The 23,450-nt window shown below is 33.1% G+C and overlaps 1 pseudogene; it reads left to right on the forward strand.

Moving 5' to 3' along the window:
• Positions 1–2,532: 2,532 nt before the first annotated feature.
• Positions 2,533–23,450, forward strand: part of LOC144371238 (tolloid-like protein 1) — a 32,999-nt pseudogene continuing 12,081 nt past the window's right edge.

Here is a 23,450-nt window from a genome sequence, read left to right on the forward strand (position 1 = left end):
TTTTAATAAGTTACCTTTGAATTAGATCATTATTTAAGATTATAATTAAAAGAAAACAATATTTTTCACACTTTTTCTCTTCCACAGATTGCTTGAAATAACTCATTATTAATAGTCATCAGGTTTACTTTTATTAATTATAAAAACATTTCAGTATCTCAGTCAAAACTATAGGCATAATAAATTTGGAGAAAGTGGATTCCTGATTATATAGAATGATTATAGATTAATGTATTCCAGTTTGGGGGGTGGGGTTACCATATACTTGCCAAGTACTGAAGATTTATAATTATAACTAAATCCATTGAAACATTAGTGAGCTTAATTTCCTTTAAGTTGTTGAAAAGATCTTTAAGTATCTTGTAATACGTTGAATGAATATATAAACATCATCCTATTGTAGTATATCTTAATTTAATAATAAAATATAAAAAGACATTTTTCTTTTTTTTAAAGAGAGATAATTTTTAATATTTATTTTTTAGTTTTTGGTGGACACAACATCTTTGTTTGTATGTGGTGATTGTGGTGATGAGTCTTGAACCCGGGACACAGGCATGCCAGGCGAGCGCGCTACCGCTTGAGCCACATCCCCAGCCCAAAAAGACATTTTTTCTTTGTTTTCAGGGTCTGGGGCTTGAACCACAGCCCCTGCAAAGGAAGCACTCTACCTCTGAGCTGCAAGTCTTTTTTTTTTTTTTTTTTATTTGAGATAAGGTCTTTCTGCTTTGTCCTAGCTGGCCTCATACTTTTGTATTCCTCTTCCACTAGCCTTTCAAGTAGCTGAGATTACAGGCATTTGTCACTAAATGTGGTAACAGTTTTTTTTTTAAATCCCCCCCCAATGCCTCCTTGAGTAGGGGATCTTCTATGTTGCCTTTACTGGTCTTAAACCCCTGAGCTCCAGAGAGCCTCCTGTCTCAGCTTCTGAATAGTTTGAACTATAGAAACATGCCACAACACCTGGCTTGTTGTTCCTTTATAAAATAGACTTTGATATCAATTTGCTTGTCAGTTGTCTGTTATTTATAAAGTTTAAAATTCATACAAATCATTTTAGGTATGTGAAATCTATAATACAAAAAGATAATGAAGTTATAAAATGTTTTTATAATGAAGTTATAAAAACATGGTTTAGGATATTAAAGAAATTTTAAGGTAAATCTAGCTGTTAACTTGGAATAAGTCATTTAAAAATTTTTAATTTCGTATTTTTAAGATGTAGCAACATGGAAGAGGATATGAATATTACATTAAAAAGTAGTTGCCCAGATACAATTTCAGAATCTGTTTAATCTGTTCTCCACAGTATTTATTTCTAAATTTGAATTATTTGCCACAATTACAAGTAAGGGGAGTTCACAGAAAATTCTGTATATCTATTTTGTCTTGAAAGAGCTGAAGCAGAATTAAGGGTGTTTCATTATTCACAGACTCATCATCTTACACCTTGTTTTATACTTGGTCTGTGTGCCTCATTGACTTATTGAGATCCCCTTGTAGTATGAGAAAAAATATAAGCTCTGGATCTAGACAGAATGTGTTCAAATTCTGGCTTCGGTACTTTCTAATTGTGTTACTCTAGACAAATTTAATTAGTTTTCTCTTAAACTAATTTGAAAACAAAGATAATGAAGACACATCATCACCAAGTTGTAAGAAAGATGAAATGATAAGTGTACATGAAGAATTTAGAGTGTTTTCACAACAGTATTCATTGTTTTCAAATGTACACTGTAATTAATAACGCTTTTTGCCTGAATATAATAGGCATTTAAATTTGTTTAGCCTTATTGTTCTAGAAGAATTTCTTTTAATTAATTTGTTCAACAGGATTATCAGATTTTTTAATAACTTCTATATTATCTGATTATCTATTATCTTCTATATTAACTTCTATATTATCTGATTATATTTTTCTATCCTCTAGTAGATAATTTCCCAGAGTTCCTTTTATAGATGTGTATTGATTTGCATACATATGAAGCAAATAGTGACAACTATTTTAACTCTATGGATTTAGGGTTTTCTGGCTTTAGAAATTTTTTATTTTATCTCCACAATATAAGTTTTCTATTTTCCTTAAGCCTTTGATTCTGTTGTTTTAGCCACAATCCCAGGGCATAGGACTTGTTAACATCATACTGTGATTTGTGGGTGGGTGAGGAGTTGGAGGATTCTAATAAAAATGGAGGAAGTGAACAGGAAAGGCGTGTTTTTCAAGGTGAGGATTTTAGAGAAAAAGTGAATGGAACGGAGGAACATTTTGTATTGGGGAAAGTTGATCAAGGATTTGTGTATTCATGAGTATCACTGAGACCTTTTCTCCATAGCTAAGGACTGTATCTTATAAAATTAAGTATTCATTTTTTTTGGACTTGCTTTTCCCATTTATTTTTTCTCATTTTTTTCTTTCATGTCTTCTCTGACAGAAATTTAAAATATTATTTTACTTGCATTATTTTGGATAAAATTGATGAGCCTCATTTAATTTTTGTTAGAATTCTGATTTGAAAAGTTAATTTGTACCCCATGGCTATAGAAAAATTACAAGAAGTTAACATGTGAGTTTTCCATTGTTGTGTCAAAGTACCTGTGAAATCAACTTAAAGGAGGTAAGGTTTATATTGGCTCACAGTTCTAGAGGTTTTGGTGCATAATTGGTTGGTTCAATTGCTTTTGGGTGGGTAGAATATTATGATAGGAGTTGCATGGTGGAGGGAGCAAAGCTGCCTACCTTATGTCTACTGGGAGGTAAAGACAGAGAGGAAGGAGCCAGGGCCACTATAGCCTTCTAGGGCATGCCCTCCAATGACCTAACTTCCTTCAACTATAGCTGTTCTCAAGTTACTGCCCCTTTCCAATAGTGCCATCAGCTGGGGACCAAGCCTTTTACACATGAGCTTTGGGGGGCACATTTAGGATCTTAACCACAATAGTTAAGGTACCTTAGAAACTCAAGTTTTTTTTTAATGTTTTCAATTTGGAATAATGTAGAACAAAAATATTTGGAATAAGAATTGAGGGGAAGGTCTGTCAAAATCATAAAATATATAGGTGGTTACTTATGTAATTGTGCCTTTGTAAGATAACACAAGAAATAAACCCATGATGGAAATACAGTCATATTTTGATGCATAAAAATGAAAAATGTATACTTTCTGTCACAAAATACTCTTATGTCATAACAACTTAAAGATGGACACCCTTTGAGAAAAATGTATGTGTCATACGCCAGAGACTTAATATACTTAATATTTAAAGCATGTTTTCAAATCATAACAACAAATAATTGTCAAGGAAACAGAAAATCTTTAGTAATCACATTGCATTTTCTTGATACTCAATGAATCTCTGTTGTGTCAGTTCAAAAAGATCCACACAAGCCTAAGGGAAATGAATTTTTTTATTATATTCAAATCTTGCTAAAGCACAATTTACCAAAAAGTTATATAATCTTAATTTACAAATATATTTTACAATCCAGCAAGTATACTTACAGGAATGTATCTTAAGGAAATGGTCATGGGTTTTGACACAGAGATATTTACTGTGAGGTTGTTTATGGTATTGAACAACTGAGAGCATCCTAATTGTTTACTAATAAGATATTGGTTGCATAAATTGTTATAGCTACATGATGAGAGGCTAGGGATCCATTAGAAATGGTAACTTATACATATTTTTATTGTACTAGGAAGGAAGACACTCATGATAAATCATTGTGTTTATCATGATGGATCACATTAAAAACATATATGTTTTAAATATGCACAACAAAGACAAGAAAAGTATGTATGGTACATGGAAATTGTAACAGTGCTGTTTCTAGCTAGTATAGTTGTATAAATGATTATCATTTGCTGAATTTTTTGTACTTTGAAGGTTTCTATTGTGAATGTATTCTTTTTGTAGTAAAAGATGCCATAAATTTAAAAACAGGGCTTGTTTTTTAACTTCCAGTTCAGCTGTTTGTGCAAAATTTTACTGAAAATAAATGTGATTCAACATTGAAATAAAGGATATAAGTGAAGTTCAAATTTTGGGAGAATGTGTTTAAATAGAAATTTTTTGCCACCTTTTTTTGCTTTTTTGCATAAGCCTACTAAGGTGTAGTAATAGTCCCTGGAGCCTGTGGAAAACTTGTTAATGTCTGTAATGCTCATTTAATCATTTCAGTCTTATATTTTTTCCTTTTCATAAGTGAAAGAAAGAAAAAATATTTTTTGTTTATTTTTATTTTCTAGGAAGTTCCTTTTGGTGATGCTGTCTAGTTTCTACAGTGTATCATTCCTTATCTGAAACTAGACGTCCTCTGCAGCCAGAAGAACAAGAAGTCGGCATTGACCCCTTGTCCAGTTATTCAAACAAGTCTGGAGGTGAGTTTTGTATGCAATTGCTGTCTAGGAATGCTAGGAAACCTATCATAGGGGTTCCAGTTAGCTTGGTCCTCCTTGTTGGTTCAGTTTTCACCAGGAAACTTCAAGAACTTTAAGAACTTTTTCCTGGATATTTACAGAACACTATTGACACTAATGAATGCTACAAAAAGTCTACTTTGAATTACAGACAGAAGCATTAGTCAAATGTTTAATACACTGTCATTCTCAGGGCGGGGCAGGAAAGAGAATAAACTATGAAGTCAGCATACAAATGCAGAGTCCTTTCTCAAACATATTTTAAAGGTATTGATTTTTACTGGGATTTTTCACTGCTTTAGCAAGGTTATTTCAGGATTAAAAAATAATTGCCTGAGTTTTTTTTTGTTTGTTTATTTTTCTCTTCCTTTTGCAAATAATTGAAAATTTGACATACTTCTAAAGATCTATACTCAAATTATTCAGTTGTAAACTGTTAAAAAGTATAGTCAGCGTCTGTCCTATTAAAACCTAACAAATGTGTCTGTCAAAAATCTTCCTTAGTGTTTACTCAATAATAGTAATAACATACTTAAAAGGAAGGAATGAATGTGTGAGAATTTTTGAAGCTTTATCCTTAGTTCTAGGTAGATCATTAAATATTTGATTAAACTCAATGACTCAGTGACTACTTGTAATTTTGAACTCATGAAATGTATATATCAGGTTTAAAAAAATTTAATGATTTTTTTTTACACAAATGGAGCACAACTTTTCATTCTCTGATGGTACATGCTATAGAGTTGCAACATTCTGGCAATCATATCCCTTATATCAGGTTTTGAGGTCTATTTTAAAATATCTTAAATTAGTAAAAGTAATATGTGGTTTATGCTTAAAATAAAATTATTATTTTGTGTGTGTTCATATTAATGTCAAGGGCTGTCATTAGCTCGTGTTTTGAGAATTTGAAGAATTGGTTGACTACTATATTGGCTATATCTTTAGAATGTAAGCCTTTTTATGGAGTTTATTATTATTTTTTGTGTGTATATGTTTAATATCTGCATCATGCAAATGCCATTGATGTTTTGAATGAAAATAGTAGAATTTCAAAATGACTTTGTGATACTTTTATTTTCATATTTTCTTACATAAAGACTCAACAGCCTGATGTTTAAGAATTTGATAATATGAAAATGTGACCATTTTATTTTCAGTATTTTAATAGTAAGCATGAAAGCTTTCCCAGTAGTAAAGATGAAAGCAAGCATGAAAGCTTTTCAAGTGAGGATTTGTCTTCAATGTAATTAATACCTATAAGCAGTACTCACCATTAAATAAGTTAAATAAATTTGCTCATACTTCTATAAGTATTTTACATGTACATAAAATACTTTAATACAGTTTTCATACTATTTATGGATTTTACGCCTAGTGGAGAATACAGTTTTCTGTTTTTTAAGTGAATATTTTTCTTTAGTCTATTTCATTAAATATTAAAAAAAATTAAATTAATTTTATCCTTTATTGTTTACAGAATGAGTACTTACCTTTACTGAAAAGGCTTTTCATTTTTATCCTAGCCTAACATTTCTATTACATACTGAGTTATTAGGAGTGAATTAATGTTTAAAAGTGCCATTAATTCATTTATCCCAAATGTTCATTAACAATGTAAATGTACGCTGATGTTCTATGAGACAAGGAAGTGACTAATGACTCTTCCAACTAACAACACTTAAAATGAATAGAAACTTTAGATAGCTAATCTTGAAGTAATGAAGACCCTCATTCAGCTTGGCATCTCTGTATGCCCTAAAACAGCTGTCAACTGTTAAAAATATATACAAAACACACATACACACATACACACAGATGCAGAAAAAGAGATATGTAAATATCTAGTTCTTCAAATCATAAAGGCTACTAACCATAGTAGATTTTTTTCATTGTATATGTAAATATTTTATATAAAGTATCTATTTCATCTTCTTAGATTTTCTTTTTGAAGAAAAACATATATTGCATTTTAATAAGATTGTCATGTTTACTTGAAGAATCATCACCTTTCTAGTATGTTTGTTTATTTTAATTTGTCTTCCATGGGATTTTTTTCAAGTATTTTGAAGCCTTTTACACATTTCTGCTACAATCTTTAGGGAATTTGTGGCTACCAGATAACTTGTTTTCTAAGTAAACACTGGACTTCAGTCAGTGGTTTGCCTGTGTATGAGTCATGTATAATTGAAAAAAAATTGTTATATACACTATTAGTAAACAAAAGTCTTTATTTTCTTAGTTCTGAATTTTAACATTCATATGGAAAGGGTATAGCTGAATGTTTCTGAGAATTTATGAAGTAATTAGTAAAAATTACCAGGTAATGGGGTGTGAGGAGGAGGGAGGGAGAGAACTGCGAATTACTGTTTATTTTCATGGCTAGTTGAGGAAAAAATGTAAGAGCAGAAGAAAGTACTATTTATACCTACATATAAATATTAGGGGGTATGTTCCAGGTGAATTAAAATTATTCTTGGCATCCTTTTTCAAATAAAGAACAGCACAGAAAATATGATATTTTCTCTGTACCCTGTTAGATTTGGTTATATATATATATATATATATATATATATATATATATATATATATATATATATATATATAATTGCTACCTTAAATGCTAAGATCTTTGATCATAGGGAAATAATAACTGATCAGATACCTATAATTCAAAGAATTTTTTTAAAAAGGAAAATATTTGTTATATGTCATGATTGTTTTTGGCATGTGACTTTTAATCATTAATTAAATGGAAAAGTAATTTATTTTTAACTTAAAATATCAATATCAAGATTTAGTGCAGTTTAAACTAATTAAATAATATTATTGGAATAAATAGTTATTTTCCCAAGTTTATAAGTTGTTGGAATGTTGCTTATGAGAAAAGGACATTTTCCTTCATTAGATTCCTTTGAAAATAGCCTTTTGGTACATACTACCCAAATTTTTAACTTCAATTCTAAATACCACAGTACTCACCTTCTTACAGCTTGTATAATAATTACTTGACATCTTTACCTTTTTTATAATCTGTCTCAAAGCTTCCTACCTTTATGTATAAAATATTTATTAACCTACTTTTAAAAATACAAGATATTCACAATTCTGCCACTCCATTTTTTTGCCTCCTTTAAAATTTTGTCCTAAATTTGCTTTTTTTTTATTACAGTGCCATAGAGTTTTAGAACTAAAAGGGAATGTCCTGAATTTATTGATGAAGAAATTGGTAGTAATTAAAATACTTAAGTTGATATGGTAAAATGATGTCGTTATGTCATGGCCTTTAGTTTAAAATCTTTGTCCTTGGTACTCTTCTTGTACTCCATACTACACTCCACCCCACAATCCAGGAGTGGTGGATTTAGATTTGAGTGAAAGATGAATTTGTTCTGCCAAGTATAGATATCTGACCAAGGTACCAACCTGTCTGAGGCAGTTTATATTTCTGTCCTGCTCTATCTAATTAGCTGGAGTCATTTTTAGGAAGGAGAAAAATTCTTTCAATTTCTTAACTGATTCACAGCTTGGCATTTGTCTTGTTTTTTTTCATATTACTCCACAGAATATATAATCTTACGTTAATTTGTTTTCTTGATTATTATTTTGTCTCAAATGTAGCCTTTATGAAGGCAGGAACCATGCTGGAATTGTTTGTATATCTAGCCCCGGCACATGAGCTTCGTTGAATAATTTGTCGAATGAAGTCGTTGTTACCAATTTGAGCAGTATATTAATCAATAATTGTTTAATATCTATATTCCATCTACTTTTCTCCTTTATTTTCTAAATTATAATGTATGAAATCTGTTTTATTGTCCCTGGTTATTCTAGTATTTGAATTTTTCTTAAAGTGTCAAAAGTCAGTGTACTCTCCTCTTTGGTCTTTTTGACCTCTCTTCCTTTCAAGTCCTTCTTAAAAATCACTTTTTTGGGCTGGGGATATAGCTCAGTTGGTAGAGTATTTGCTTTGCATGCACAAGATACTGGGTTCAATCCTCAGCTCCATAATAATAATAATAATAATAAATAATAATAATAATAATCACTTTTTCCATGTTTTCCTTTAATGATGTCATATATCTAAATTTCCACAAGGACAAGGTAGAGTTTTCTGCTTAGTAAATGTCAATTTATGACACCCTAATTAACCCACAGCAGTAATTACTTTGCGAAAGAAAGCTAAGGAAATAAATGATGACTTTTTCCAACTTTTTGGGTGTATAGAATATGTTTAGTATGCTTACATAAATTTAATATGTACTTTTTGCAGCTTTTTTTTTTTTTGGATGGTGCTGGGGATTGAACCCAGGGCTTTGTGCATGCCAAGCAAGTATTCTGCCACTGAGCTACACTCCCATCCCATACATAGCTCTTAATGAAATTTTTGTAAACATAATGCTACAAATTGTCCTATGGAGCAAATGTACTTTATTTTGCAAATGAAATACTGTAGAATCAACAGACTGTATGTGATGGCAGCTTTTAAGTTTACAATACTTTTTGTAAGGGTCCAGAGAACGTCGGAGGAGGAGACCACCAAGAGACCGACTCATGCAACAGCAAAAGGGGTTTATTGCAGATCCAGCATGCTGGGCCTCCGCACTCACTCAAGAAGGGATAGCAGCCCAGAGCCATGAGCAGAGGTTGAGCAGTGCTTAAGTACACTTTTTTAGGGAGGGCATGGACTTTGCATACATCAGAGCAAATCATCATGAGGCGCAGGAAAATTGAACAACAATTCCTTAATATGATTAGTACTTTCATTGGCGGGAACAGGTCGGGCAGGAGTGATAGGTCAATCCTAAGGACGGGATACATTTAAACTGATTGGTTTGGGCCCTGAATGCCTACATGCCAAGCTGCACAGGGTCCTAGGTTATTAAACAACTAAATGGTCAGGGGGAATATCTACTGGGCAGTCCTGGGAATTGTCCTAACAGCTATAGGAATTTCAGGTTTTGAGTGTAGCATAGGAACTTAACAATACCTGGTCCTTTACATTTTAACTGAGGCTTTGCAGCTTAGAAGCAGCTTTACAATGCCTGGTCCTTTACATTTTAACTCAGGCTTTGCAGCTTAGAAACTTTACCCTTTCATTTTAATGTGTTTTATTATTCAGTAAATACTTGAGTGCCTTCTGTGTACTACATATATTTATTTATTTATTTATTTATTTATTTATTTATTTATTTATTTATTTATTTATTTTAAATATTTAGTTTTCAGCAGACACAACATCTTTGTATGTGGTTCTGAGGATCGGACCCGGGCCGCACGCATGCCAAGCAAGCACACTACCACTTGAGCCATATCTCCAGCCCATATTTATTTATTTTTATATGGTGCTGAGGACTGAACCCTATGCCTCACATGTGCTAGGGTGCTAAGCACGTGCTCTACCACTGAACCACAACCCCAGCCCTCTACACATTGCTTTAAATGCTAGAAATGAAAAAAAGATAAAAATAGTTCTGAATGCTCTGTTGTCAAGTTTCATTGCAGGATTTGGGGGTACCATACAGAAAAGCAAAGGGCCAATTAAGATATAGAATAGTGAATACTTTCCCAGAGGAATTTATAGTATGCTTAGCTCTTATATTAATGGGTAGAGAGAACAACTTAAACTTGGAGAAGTGGTAGATTGAGTAAGGTGTGGTTTCTTCCTAAGCCACAACCTAGATGATGAGTACATGTTAGCTAGGTGAGATTACATAAATAGTATGTGCATTGGATTTGCCCTTGATTGAACATGAGGATTTTGAGAGTAGAATTAAAGACTAAAGTTTAAATGAGACTGAAAACTAGGATCATGAAGCCTACTTATACTAAGAATAGTGGGCAGTTCATCAAAGGAATGTTATAGCCTGATTTCCATTTTAGAAAAATTATCTGGCTATCGTAAGGTGAGTAAACTGTAGTGGTAGGGTAAGACTGCCAGTTGAATAATCAATTAAGAAGCTGTTAGTCTAGGTGAGAAATGATAGGGGCTTACACTGGAAATGTAGTGAAGTGGAAACATCTGAGAAGTATTTAGGAGGCAGAGTTGACAGTACTCAATATTTGACTTGATATGAGATGTAGGGGAGAGAATTTTGAAGGCACAGCAAGTTTTCTGAGTACCAGTTAAGACTGTGATAATGCTTGCATTGAGATGGGCAATTTAGAGAAAGAATTTTGCTTGGTGCAGCAGGGACAGTAGGCATCAGAAAAGATTCTAAGAAGTTCAGTTTCAGATACAAGTTGGAATTGCCTAATAGCATTCAAATGAAGATATACATCCATGGATCTGGGTAAAGATAAAGATTTGTCAGCCTAGGGAATGGTGTAATCACTCCATAACAGCATGCAGTGCAAGAAGAGTATGAAGATTTTTAAAAAGCCACTTGATGATCTTGTAGCAAATGGCCTTTTGCAGGCTCCTGCAGAGGAGACTAAGAAGTAGTGATTGAGGAGCAGAAAGAAAACCAGGAGAGGCTGGAGTCATACAAGTCAAGGTGTCAAAAAAGAATGAGCAAAAACTTTCAGATGTTTGTTGAAAGTTAAGAAATGGAGGCATTCAATGGACTAAGTCATTGTGTCTGTGATAAATGCAGTGGTTTTTGTAATCTTAAGAGTCCATAGTCTAATACTCTTTCATATAAATCATTTTCTATTCTGAGCTGGCATGAGGAATAGAGAAAGAAGGTATAATAATACTTGAAAAATTTAAAAAGGAAGAGGAGTTCTGGGAGCTTGGAAGTCTAGAGGAGATGTAATGTAGAGCAAAGATGGAAGAGCATATAGAAAGGAAGAAGGATGTTATTTTTGGTAGAAAATGGGAAGGAAGAAGATAATGGTGTTTAGGTACTGTAAGTTCATCAGGTTGGTGGCAGAGAATTCAATGAAGTATCACTGATACTTTAATCTATTTGGATAAGTTAGGACTACGTTATTTGCTGAGAGTGAATAACAATATGGAGAAGTTGAAGATTTATGAAGAGGGAAAAAGATTAGAATGAGTTGATAAAGAAGGTAGAACCTTAGGCATCATTTTAACAGGTGGTAATAGCTTATAAACTTGTGTGATTATGTCTAGATTTCAGTAGCTAGGATTTGGTGACAAAAGCAGGCGGGGATTTTATGTCAGATAACAGGTAGACAGTAGTTAAGAAAATCAGTGGTCGGGCCTGGGGATGTGGCTCAAGCGGTAGCGCGCTCGCCTGGCATGCGTGCAGCCCAGGTTCGATCCTCAGCACCACATACAATGATGTTGTGTCTGCTGAAAACTAAAAAATAAATATTAAAAGATTCTCTCTCTCTCTCTCTCTCTCTCTCTCTCTCTCTCTCTCTCACTCTGTCTTTAAAAAAAAAAAACAAACAGAAAATCACTGGTCTAAGATTTCATTGATGGATTGAGAATATAAGGAAGTTTGCTCAAAAGAAGGGATTCTTAGAAGGCAGAGTAGAAAATTTTAAGGATAGAGTCAGGGGGAACGAAACAGTAGTGATGATGGGAGTCCGACAGGGAACATGGAAGCAGTAGGGCTAAAGTTTTGCTTGATGACTAAGAGTCAGTGATGGTTAGAGAGTAGCAAGCTTTTCATAGTGATTTTTAATAATCTGAAATGTTGTATATTATATTTTATGCCTTGCTATTTAATGTTTGCTCACAATTCCCTCAAATTAGTAATATGGTCTCAAATCACATCTTTTTATTATTATGTGTTAGATAAATACATGAATTCAGTGAAACATTGCTTAGTGTTAGTAAACTAGCTTAACATCATGTTGACTCTTTGTAATACTTTAGATCTATATTAATCTGAATACGTCTTGGTTTGAATTTTATTTTCAATAAAAAACAATTCTCCCTAGATATTAAGGAAAAAGGCAGTGTAGTTAGATGAAAGTTGTTAGGATAGAAAGTCATCAAGGAAAATAGCTTTATTGAAGGTAAAGATTGTGATATAAATGGAAGAGTATTTAAATGTGGTAACAAGGATTTTTAAAAAGTGGATTATTTTAAAAGATCTGTTTAATTCCTAGTAACAAAACCAAAAATCAACCAAAAGAATAAGAAAACCAGGTATGTCAAGTGGAATGACAATAAGAAGTGACATCAGAGAGTGATGAACATACCATGCTATTTCCTCTAAATTAAAGTGCTCCTAAAAAAAAAAAAAAAAAAAAAGTTGAAAATGAGAGACCTCAGTTGAAAGACCATGAATTGGAAATCTGCCAGTCATCCCCCAGAGATGTTAGTTTTATGTTTAAGCATAATAAAAAGTACAAGAAAGAAAAAAGGTTAAGAGCAGAGGAATTCTCCATGATTAAACATATTTTAGAAGAAATAGAACCTGTATTTGAAAAAAATATTGGAAAAATAATTAGGGGAAACATAGAAAAGCAGCATAATAGAATTCATAGGTACAAGAACTTGCAAAGAAGCTAGAAAGTGAGTAGTGTTTAAAAACATTGTGTTTGATAAAGATATTATAAAGCGAAAATATGTAATTTTGTTATCGGAAGTGTATTTATCATATGTAGTTAGTGGTTAAGCTCTTTTCACTATACTACTAATTGACTTGAGTGGATGAAGGCAAAGATAGTAAACCAAAATGGGACTCAAAATTAACATTTAAAGGTAAGGGTCAAATATTGATAGCACTACGATAGCAAAGAATGTTAGACTTATTCTTTAATGTTTGAATTGGCTGATTATATGTGGATTTTTAAGTTTGTTCTCAAAGTGAGTTGATATTTAGGAAGTTTGGCATTTTAATAACAATAGTGAAGTTCACTCTTGGTAAAAGTGTATTTTTTTTATAAAAAGGTCTTCCAGTCTGATTTTTTTTTCATCAAGTTGTTCATTCCTCAGTAATTGGATCTGATTTTTCATTTTATTTCAAATATTTTGTTGGTGTGGCATTTCCTTTTGTTTCCTTGAGAAGGGCTTCTTGGAAGTTGGATGTGACAAACCTTGCAAATACCTTGGTATTATGTTTTTTTTTTTTTTTTTTTTTTTTAGGGTTCTGGGAGCAAAGGACATCTACCTGCTTGTCAATGAACAGAAAAACAACCCTGAGACAATTCTGGTTTCTTCGTGTGTTTTGGTTATATTGCATGTAAACTTCAGTCTTTATAAAATCATGCATTTTGTTGATCTTGTAATCCCCATTATACATGTTTTACTGGCATAGCACTCCTGTTCTAGGAAAAAAAATTGTATCTACCATTTGTGTTTTCATAATTAACAATCATACAGTTATCCTCAAAGCACAACAGCAGCAACAAAGACACCGTTGTATTTGTAAAAAAGTTTACTTCTCAAATTTCTGGCTCTTTTTCCTAAAATACTGGCATCATAGTAAAACACTGTTCTCCCTGCTTTGGGTTCAAGTCATCTGATAAATCAGAGAAACATGAAGATAGCAAAAAGAAGACATATGTTAGTGTGAGGCAAAAATGCCTTTGCCAAGACTTCTTTATTGATTACATGCCATCTATCCTTTCACATCTCTCTTCCTTGTTTCCTATGCCAGGTTATTCTCACCACTTAAAATGTAATTTGCACAATCCACCTTCCATGCACTCTGTTCTGGTTACTGTGCTATTATTAGACTACCTCAGCTTTGCAAGATCTTTTATCAAAGCTCATTAGCATTCTTTATCATCATCATGATTATTGCTATTATTATTTACTTTTGCTCTTCTCTGCAGAATGTTTTCTCTTTATTGCAACACTTGGTATGTTCTCCCTATTATTTAAAAGCTGGTTCACACATTGGTGTAGAATTTGCTTTTGTTGTAAATGAACTCTGATAAATCAGAGAAACACAAAAAAAACAAATTATTCAAGATAAAAATAGACATATACTTGGATTATTTGTTACTGTTCCTTATCACTTAAAATCTTCACTATCAGTAATGTCTCTTGAAAACTTTTCTTTCTGACACAGTTGGTTACTAATTGTGTTTACTATCAATAATATTTGAATTTTGGGAAATTACAACCAGAATTAGAGTGAAATTACAAAATGAAATTACAACCAAAAATATAATGGAGAAGGGGAACTGAAATAAAGAAGGGAAATTATAACTCACCATTTAAAAAAGAAAGACTTTAATACATTATTTGCATTGCATAAACCTATTGTTTTCAAGCTCTGGGTCTTATCTGCAAAGACAGAAAACAGTATACTGTGTTTGTTCTGTTCAACACATAACAAATGTTTACTTTTCTTAGATTCTTCTCATTAGGTACCCCAAGCCCTCCACTTAACACTGTTAAAAATTTGAAGAGCATGTCAGTTTATATTCTCACTTTGCTTTAGCACTTCCATTACACAAACACACTCCAGGGTCTCTCTGTGGTCCAGCCCATGCTTGCAAGAGATCTAATGATTATCCCAATTACTTTTGTAGAAAGCAATCAAACTATAGCAATCTTACAATCACCATTGATAATGGATGCCAGAACCTTTGACAAATAAAATCTCAAAGTGTCACTCTTCACATCTCTTATTAATTATAAGGAGAAATAGTACTTTAACATTGCAGGCATTTGGTGAGTTCTGCCTTAATCAAATGACCCAATATATTGTACCAATTACAACAGCACAAAAATTTGGATATGATGCATTGAGTACACATTAATACCTATATTATACTTCTTCAAAAAATTTTATGATGCTGGAGATTATACCCAGGGCTTTGTGCATGTTAAGCATGTGTTCTGCCCCTGAGCCCTTCCTTCCAAAAATATTTAACCTGAATCTAATCATTAAGAGACAGCCAGGCAAATTCAACTTCAGGGACATACTGAAAACTGGTACAAATTCTTAAAAAAATGTTAATACTATAACAGTGAACAAATAAAAAAAGACTAGAAAATTGTAACTCAAGGGAGGGTAAACAATAGGAAAATTGAATGTAACAGATAATCTTGGTTATATCATGGAATGCAAACAAATAAATAAAACTACAAGAACTGTGTTGGAACCATTGTGAAAATTTTAATATAGAGTTTATTTTCAGATAATAATATTGGATCAATGTTAAATTTCCCAAGTAGTCATATTGTGACTATGTAGAAGAATGTCCTTTTTCTTAAGAAATATATGCTACAGTATTTAGGGATGAAGTGTCAGGATGCCTGCAATAAATTATCCAATGTTTCAACAATACCTATACACCAAGGGAAGGAGTACATTAACAGAGAGCAAATGTGGCAAAACGTTAGCAATTGGTAGATACAAGCTCCTCATTATACTTTGCCTGCAACTTTTCTGAAGATTTGAAATGTTGCAAAACAATAAAGCTTGGGAAAACCTATTAAACCAAAATCCAGCATTTCTTAGGGAAAGAAGTCCTGGGTTTAATCATTTACATTAAGCCAACATGCTTTGCTTTGAGAAAACACAGAGGTCTCCAAGTTTGGGGAGCATAGGGAGCAGGGTCAGCACCAGGTATACAACAAACATTGCTATGTAGACTCGAAATTTCAGGACAGGTTCTATGTCTCCAGGCACAATGAACTTCAGATCAAAATAGTAAACCACCCCAAAAAAAGAATTGTGTTTACTGAACATGTACAGATTTCTTCTTGTCATTATTCCCTAAAAAAATCCAGTATAAAATTATTTACAAGTCATTTACATTGTATTAGATATAAGTGGTCCGGGAAGAATTTAAAGCATAAAAGAGAATGTGTGAAGATTCCATGCAAACACTATGCTGTTTTACATAAGGAACCTGAGCATCCTCAGATTCTGGTATCCATAGGAGGTCCTGGAACCAATTCCCTGCAGATATGGGAAAGATTGCATATATTTATGTAGTTAAATATGACATCAGAGATGCTGTAGTACAAACAGAGGCTCAGAGAGATATGCCTCACCCCATGTCCCAAAACATAACAATAGAGCTGGATTTCAAACCCAGGAGTCCTGTGTTCTATTAACATTTGAGGCTTCCTCATGTACAATTATTTCTACAAAACAACAACAATCTAAAATTTCCTGAGCTATTTCAGTTTAATAAAAAGTTTGGACTTTTTGCATGAACGAATGCTACCAATTCCTCTCTCTTTTTCTACCAATCTTCAATGAAAATGAGACTACAAAGCAAAACCTGAAACATGTAAGATTTTTGAAAGTTAATAAAGTCAAACCTATAATATTAACTAATTTCAAAGGCATATTGATATTGGAAGGAAATTGTCCAAAGTCTTGGCATAGTTTGTTGACTTCATGAGTTTCAGCCTTTCAATTTCAGCCTTTATGAACCATAGATGCTCAGTGGTCCAAATTCACCTGAATATGTTCTGATGTTGATACGTGTTTTATTGATTGTTTGCTCAGTGATACCTCTTTTTTAATTTGTCTGTTAAAATTCAAGGAGATTAGGGGATATAGGGGACAAAATTGAGGGCTGCATTTTCTAAAAGCCCTGGAAGGAGATTTTTTCTCAAAAGCTGTGCTTTCTGATTTAGGACAGAAACCTATCTTTTAAAGTCTTTGTCAGTAATTTTTATTAAAGACATATTTTCTTAGTTCTCTTCTCTCCTCTTCCTTTTGAACTTTAATATTCTTTAGATCTGTTTTCATAAATTTTATAAATTACATAAAGTAATGGAGTGCATTTTTCAATTGAACACCATTTAGGTTCTTGTTATTTTCTTCTAATTCCAAATTTATTCCAAAATAAAATTAATTGGAGAAACTTGATTTTCTTAAAATGACATTTTTAAAAAATTTAGTTGAATATATTATAAAATATATTAAAAAGTTTTCAAAAATTATCAAGACTTTGGAGCAAAACTTGTGCTACTGGATATAAAAATATCCAGTTTCCATAGAGGAAATAGCTGAAATACAATCAGTAGAGCAGAAAAACTTGCTGTTGTTATTACATATAACATTATGTGATGTCATGGTCACAGTGAAGAAAAACTCTTCAAATTATCAATAGATGAATGAATTGTCATGTTGTCCAAATAAAGTCATGATTCAGATTGCTCTCTAAATGCCCCACACATCCTTTATTTTTAGTTAGCAACATTTGTTGCTGTAGAATTTTTACCTTACACAAGGATTCATGGATATTCATAACTCCAACACGTTAAGATCAAAGAAAGGATGTCCAGAGAAAACTAGTGTAGCATATTACTATTGTTTATTTGTGAGAACTTGAAAATACATTGAGTGTAACTCAAGTGTTTTCTGGTATTCTTTAAGGTGGACTTGGTGACCATGGTATGTCAAAGAAATGAGAGGCCCTCTATCAACTCATAGACAGGATAAGAAGAATTGGCTCTGGTATATCAATGTTTAAAGTTGCAGACGCTTGACTTGATGTACAGTAAATATTACACTCATAGAAGTTTGGTTAATTAAAATCAGTGTGCCATTATGACATGAAGCTTGTAAAGAATATATGCTGAGAAAGAGTTCTTTCTTTATTTAATTTTGTTAGCCAATATATGATACAAGGATTTTAGAATTTAATTTGAAAAATTTGAAATGTTCTTTTAACTTATTTTAAGTTTCTATTTTAAATGTATTAGGTATTTATTTTGTTTATACTTATTTCCAGTCATTTGAGTATCACAGCAAGATATTTTAATAACTCAAGAAGCTATATTAATTTTAATCAAATGGAAAAATATCATATCAATTTATTTTCAAATAAGTCGCTTAAATTGACAAACTAATTTCTTACTTTAAAAAGGTAATGTGTTTTTGATCATGAAGCATACATTTCAGACATTCAAACAAACTACTTTCTGGTTTTATAATTAGTAAATATTTATTGAAGTCATTAAATGCTCTTTTTGGATTTTAGTTTTTTTTAAAAACCTTCATTCATGCTTATTTTCTAACATCTCTTAAATTGATGGATTAATAATTAAATTTTTGAAGTGCTTTCAAGTAATAATTTTCCTAAGCAAAGATGCTTTGCCCCAGGACAGACATAGGTACAGGGAGACATATGCATTTAATACTTGTTGTGTCAAAACATATTCTAGTGAAAAAGCATTTGTATCAACAATGATAGATGAATATAAAAAAAATCATGTAAATTTATGAGAAACAAGACAGTAACTGAAACTATTACAAAAGGCCACCAAGAAAAGTCAGACTAGACTTGGAAGCTGCTCCAGGGAGAATGCATTTTATATGAGCCTACTCTTGAGGTACTTACCTCTGAGTCATGCTGATATGTGGAGAAGAATTCAAGGGAAACTGGAATGGAGATGGCTGAGTGTTCCCAGGAGTCAAGACCACATCTGTCTTTATGTTATTGTGTTGATTATCAATATAGTGTAATATTCATAATTTAGACCATATTATAGAATATTAATTTTGATTTAAAGTATGAGGGATTTAGCCAGAATAAGAAGACTCTTGAATACCACATAACTTTATTAAACAATATATATTTTATTATTTTGGGGAGAATTGATAGTGAGTTAGTAAAATAGAAAATATAAAACCATTTTTCTATGGCTTATATGCCTGTGTGAATTCTACCTGCTGTATACAGTTGTATGAAAATTCTTCAAAATTCATTTATAGAGCATTAAGAAATAGTATTTGGATATGAAATACTTAAATATTTTAGTGCCTTTCTAAGCTATGTAAGATAACTAAAGTTTTTTAAAAATGAATTTTGACTTCAGGCATATTTATTCAAATATGTAAATAAGACATTTCAACTTTTGTCCTTTAAGAGGTAAATGATTCCCTGACAGAGGACTTCTGTTTCACAGAATGTTTTAAATGTCACTGCAGGCTTGGAGCAAAACACCACAGTTAAGGGAAAAGTACCTCTAAAATTCTCAGGGCAAAATGAGAAAAATCGAGTTCCCAGAGCTGCTACATCATGAACTGAAAGAATATGGCCTGGAGGTGTTATTCCTTATGTTATAGGAGGCAACTTTACTGGTAAGATATTCCCAGAGTGACTGTTTTAATAAAGAAAAACAATTACCATGCACATTAAGTGTGCATTTTTATAGAATAGGAATATAGCAACTATAGTATTCAATCAAACTTGGAAAAACACTCCCTTAACCTAAGTTACTAGCTTAGAATATCTCTGAAACTTGGAAAAGAATATCTTTACCCTAAGAATCTAAAGAAATGTTCTGGTTTTTAAATTGAGCCTCAAATGTGTCTATTAAATCTGGAAGCTGATCTCTCTTCAACTGACAGGAAGAATGTATACACCATCTATAGAGCCTTGTACACACATATTTGTAGAGATAGAGAGCCTTGACCTTCTGATTATAAAGTGAGTGTTGATTCTTAATAATGACTCATCTGGGGTGCTATAAGCTAGTACTCTTTGTTTAGTGATAACAGTGGCATTCTGAATTGCCGGCCTAGCTCAGGACAGAGGAGCCAGCACAAAGCACTCCTCCCTGGATTGGACACCATTGTATTAAAGTCGTGCCATTTTTTTCCAGGCAGCCAGAGAGCCATGTTCAAGCAGGCCTTGAGGCACTGGGAAAAGCACACCTGTGTGACATCCATTGAAAGAAGTGATGAAGAGAGTTACATTGTATTCACCTATAGGCCTTGTGGGTAAGTAGAACCAGGGAATGATTGAAGTTTAGATGGAAAAAAAAATAAACTCCACAAGTAGGTTTTCTTTATTAATATTGCATAGAACTTTGGCCATGAGAAAGTCTGAGTTTTACATAAGAAAATATTATATATTAAATGAATATATTCTAGGACCACAGAATTTTGTGCCTGTAGGGCAAGTGGGTTCCTACCTCCACCACACCACTTTCTAACATTGGCATTGCTGATATCCACTCACCCAAGTTCAGAACTTGAGCATACTTGTGCTTCTGGTATGCTTCCTCTGAAATCTATTTTCACCTCGTCCCACATTAGTGCCCTGGTTTGCTCACATCTTAAGCATCCCATGCTTGGGCTATTCTTCTGTCTTACCTCATCAATTTGCTGCCAAACTAGAATTATTTTCTAAACGTATTGGTCAGAGCAAGATTCTACATTTTCTGAGTGTCTTAGATATTCCCTCCCACAGTAGTGTTTTCCAGATTTGCTTCTTGCAAGATAACAACTACTTTCTCAAAAATAATGTGTCCCATGCTTATATAATTAATTAAAATGAACTCTAATATTATGTATAACTATAATGCACTAATAAAACAAACCTCAAAAAGGCTTCTGTAAATTGTGAAAATGCTGTGCTATATTTTAATAGATATTTTTACAGCAGTGTGGAAATGAATCGCAGTATTATTTATTATTATTATTATTATTATTATTATTATTATTATTATTATTATTATTATTATTATTATACCAGGGATTGAATCCAGGGGCATTTAACCACTGAGCTAAATCCCTAGCTATAATATATATAAAATATTAGAGACAGGTCTTTCTGACTTTCTTAGGGCCTAAGTTGATAAGGCTGCTTTTGAACTTGTGATCCTCCTATCTCAGCCTCCTGAGCCACTAAGGATTATAGGCATGTGCCACCTACCCAGCTCACTAAGTTGCTGAGGCTAACTTTGAACTCATGATCCTCCCGCCTCAGCCTCCTGAGCTGTGTTACTGGGATTACAGTGTGGGCCACCATGACTGATGGTTTTATCATTCTTTTGAAATGGTGTTGCTATCTTTAAATCTCATAAAAAATCATTTCAATTATTAAGGAGTTTGGAAGTTGGTGTTGTACAAAGTGTTTAGGGCCAATGAGAATAAGATATGTGTATGTCAAACACTTAACACTCTCATTGGATTTCATATTGGGTCTTTTATGTCGTCAAAGCTGTTGCACTAAATAAATAAATGCTGTGGTATTTGGTTATTCAGATTAGTGAAGAAGTTAATTTATGATATACATATTGAATTCCCATGTTGTGTTACCTCCATAGTATGTGTTGGGATGTTAACATTGAATATAAGGCATTCTCTCTGAGGAGGACGTAGATAGGCAGTTTGGGGGGTGTGATAGTCAAGATTCTTATTTGCAAACACCACAGATGAGCTAACTGAAGCAGGAAGAAGAATGTCTCAGAAGGTTATTAGGTAATAAATAGAATCACATGAATGGAAAATTGGAGAGAGAGGCTGTGGGATGAATCAACCTTAGCTCCCTCCTGCACATCTGAGATCTTCTCTTTAAAGAAATAGCTATTGTGTTCTACCATATGCCAGGCTGTGTTCTAGGGGCTGGAGATAACAGGAGTGTCAGACGGAGAGTCCTATGTGCTCATAGAGCTTACATTCTAGAGTGGAGATGCAGAGATGAAGGAATGAAATAAGTGAAATATAAAACATACCATTAACTACAGGTTAACTTGAAAATCTTAGGGTAAAGAGGCAACTGGGTATCTGGGAGAACTGAGTTCTTGAGGAGGAATAATAAGCAAGAGCTTTTCTGCATTTTCAAGGCAGAGTAAGGAAGTAAGCATGACTGGAGTCGATGGAGTTACAGGAGGGCTGGTTGTAAGAGATGAGCTCTGTGTGGTAAGAGATTTGTGTGCGGAAATTGTTTAGGATCTTCTTGTACTTTGTAAAGATTTAAAAGAACCTGTTTTAGTCAGATTAGCAAATTTATACTACGGTAAACAAGGATCCCTCAATCTTAGAGGCCTGGACCAACAGACTTTTATTTATTTGCCCACAATGGCTTAGCTGTGGCTGCGTTACAGCAGTGTTACTCTCGCATACAGTCTTTCTGCCCATTGTTCTCCCTCCAGCAGATGCAATAGAGACAGTATGGTCAACCATGTGTTGGCTCTTAAAAGACTCTCCCCAGAAATTACACAAACAATTTGGGCTTCTGTGACATTGTCCAGAGCAAACCACATGACCAAACCTAGCATTAGTGGGGTAGGGAAATATAATCATCTGTTAGAGAACGGTAATGGATATTTTAAACCATTGACACAATTTACCGCAGAGCTATTGCAGATTTGATGTTTTAGAAGAATCTTGGTGCTAAGAAAACTGCTGCAGGAAGGCTAGAAAAGAGAGAATCATCAGTTAGTAAATGATTTCAACACTCCATGTGAGATTCCATGGTTGGACTGGGGTGTTAACAAGGGAGACAATGACAAGATGATTGATTCTGGATATAGGCTGAAGGTAGAGCCAAGAGGATTGACTATTGGAGGACAAAGGGAGGATTCAGAAATCCTGGCATTACTCAGCCTGAGACTCTGGAAGGTTGGAGCTCCCTTTAACTGAGATGGGTAGGTGAGAAGATAGATCGGGTTTCTTGGAGAGGAAAACTAGGAACACAATAAATTGAAACATTTATTATTCTACAAATGCAGACATTAAGAAAGTTGGGTGACTATTTGAGCCTGGTATTGGACAAATAGTGCTATCTCTGGACTAGCCCTGCTTTAAATCCTTGTGATAAATCAGTGAAGCGAAGAGATGAAGGTTCTTGTCCTGATTAATACCCCATTCTAATGGTGGGCACTTAAATTTTAGTGGCCTTTTATAGGAGTTTATCATAGAAAACAAGAATAAAAGAGAGGAAGGAAGGATGAAGAAAGGAGTTATTAAAAAATGTAATGATTAAACTAAAAAAAATTGGAAATATAGCTGATGAAAAGGTAGAAGGCATTCCAACCTTTTAATGTTGAAATGTCCCAAAGGATTATCTTAAAGGAAAGTGTTTTGGTCTGCCAAACCAAGGTGAAAATAGGGAATAGTATACTTGGATTATTCCCTATGATTAGAGAGAGGTGAAAGTTTCCTATGGGTGTTGAAAGCATTTCTTGAGGTACCAGATAGACCACAGGATGGTCAAGTCGTAAAAGTGGCACACAAATTAGAAGTAAAAATTTGAGAGCCATATTGAAGAAAATGCCTTCAAACCTGGATTACATTAGAAACTAAGATAATGTTTGGGTATGATTAAATCACATTTTTCTAAATTGCATGTTACCCTATCATTCCATGCCTAATATTTGTCTAAGTACATATTTAGTTAATCTGAATGTAGAATTCTTTGTCCCTAAGAGCTCTTGTTAGTCAGGGATAAAAG

The sequence above is a fragment of the Ictidomys tridecemlineatus genome, chromosome 16, assembly GCF_052094955.1.
Source record: "Ictidomys tridecemlineatus isolate mIctTri1 chromosome 16, mIctTri1.hap1, whole genome shotgun sequence".
NCBI classification, from domain to species: domain Eukaryota; kingdom Metazoa; phylum Chordata; class Mammalia; order Rodentia; family Sciuridae; genus Ictidomys; species Ictidomys tridecemlineatus.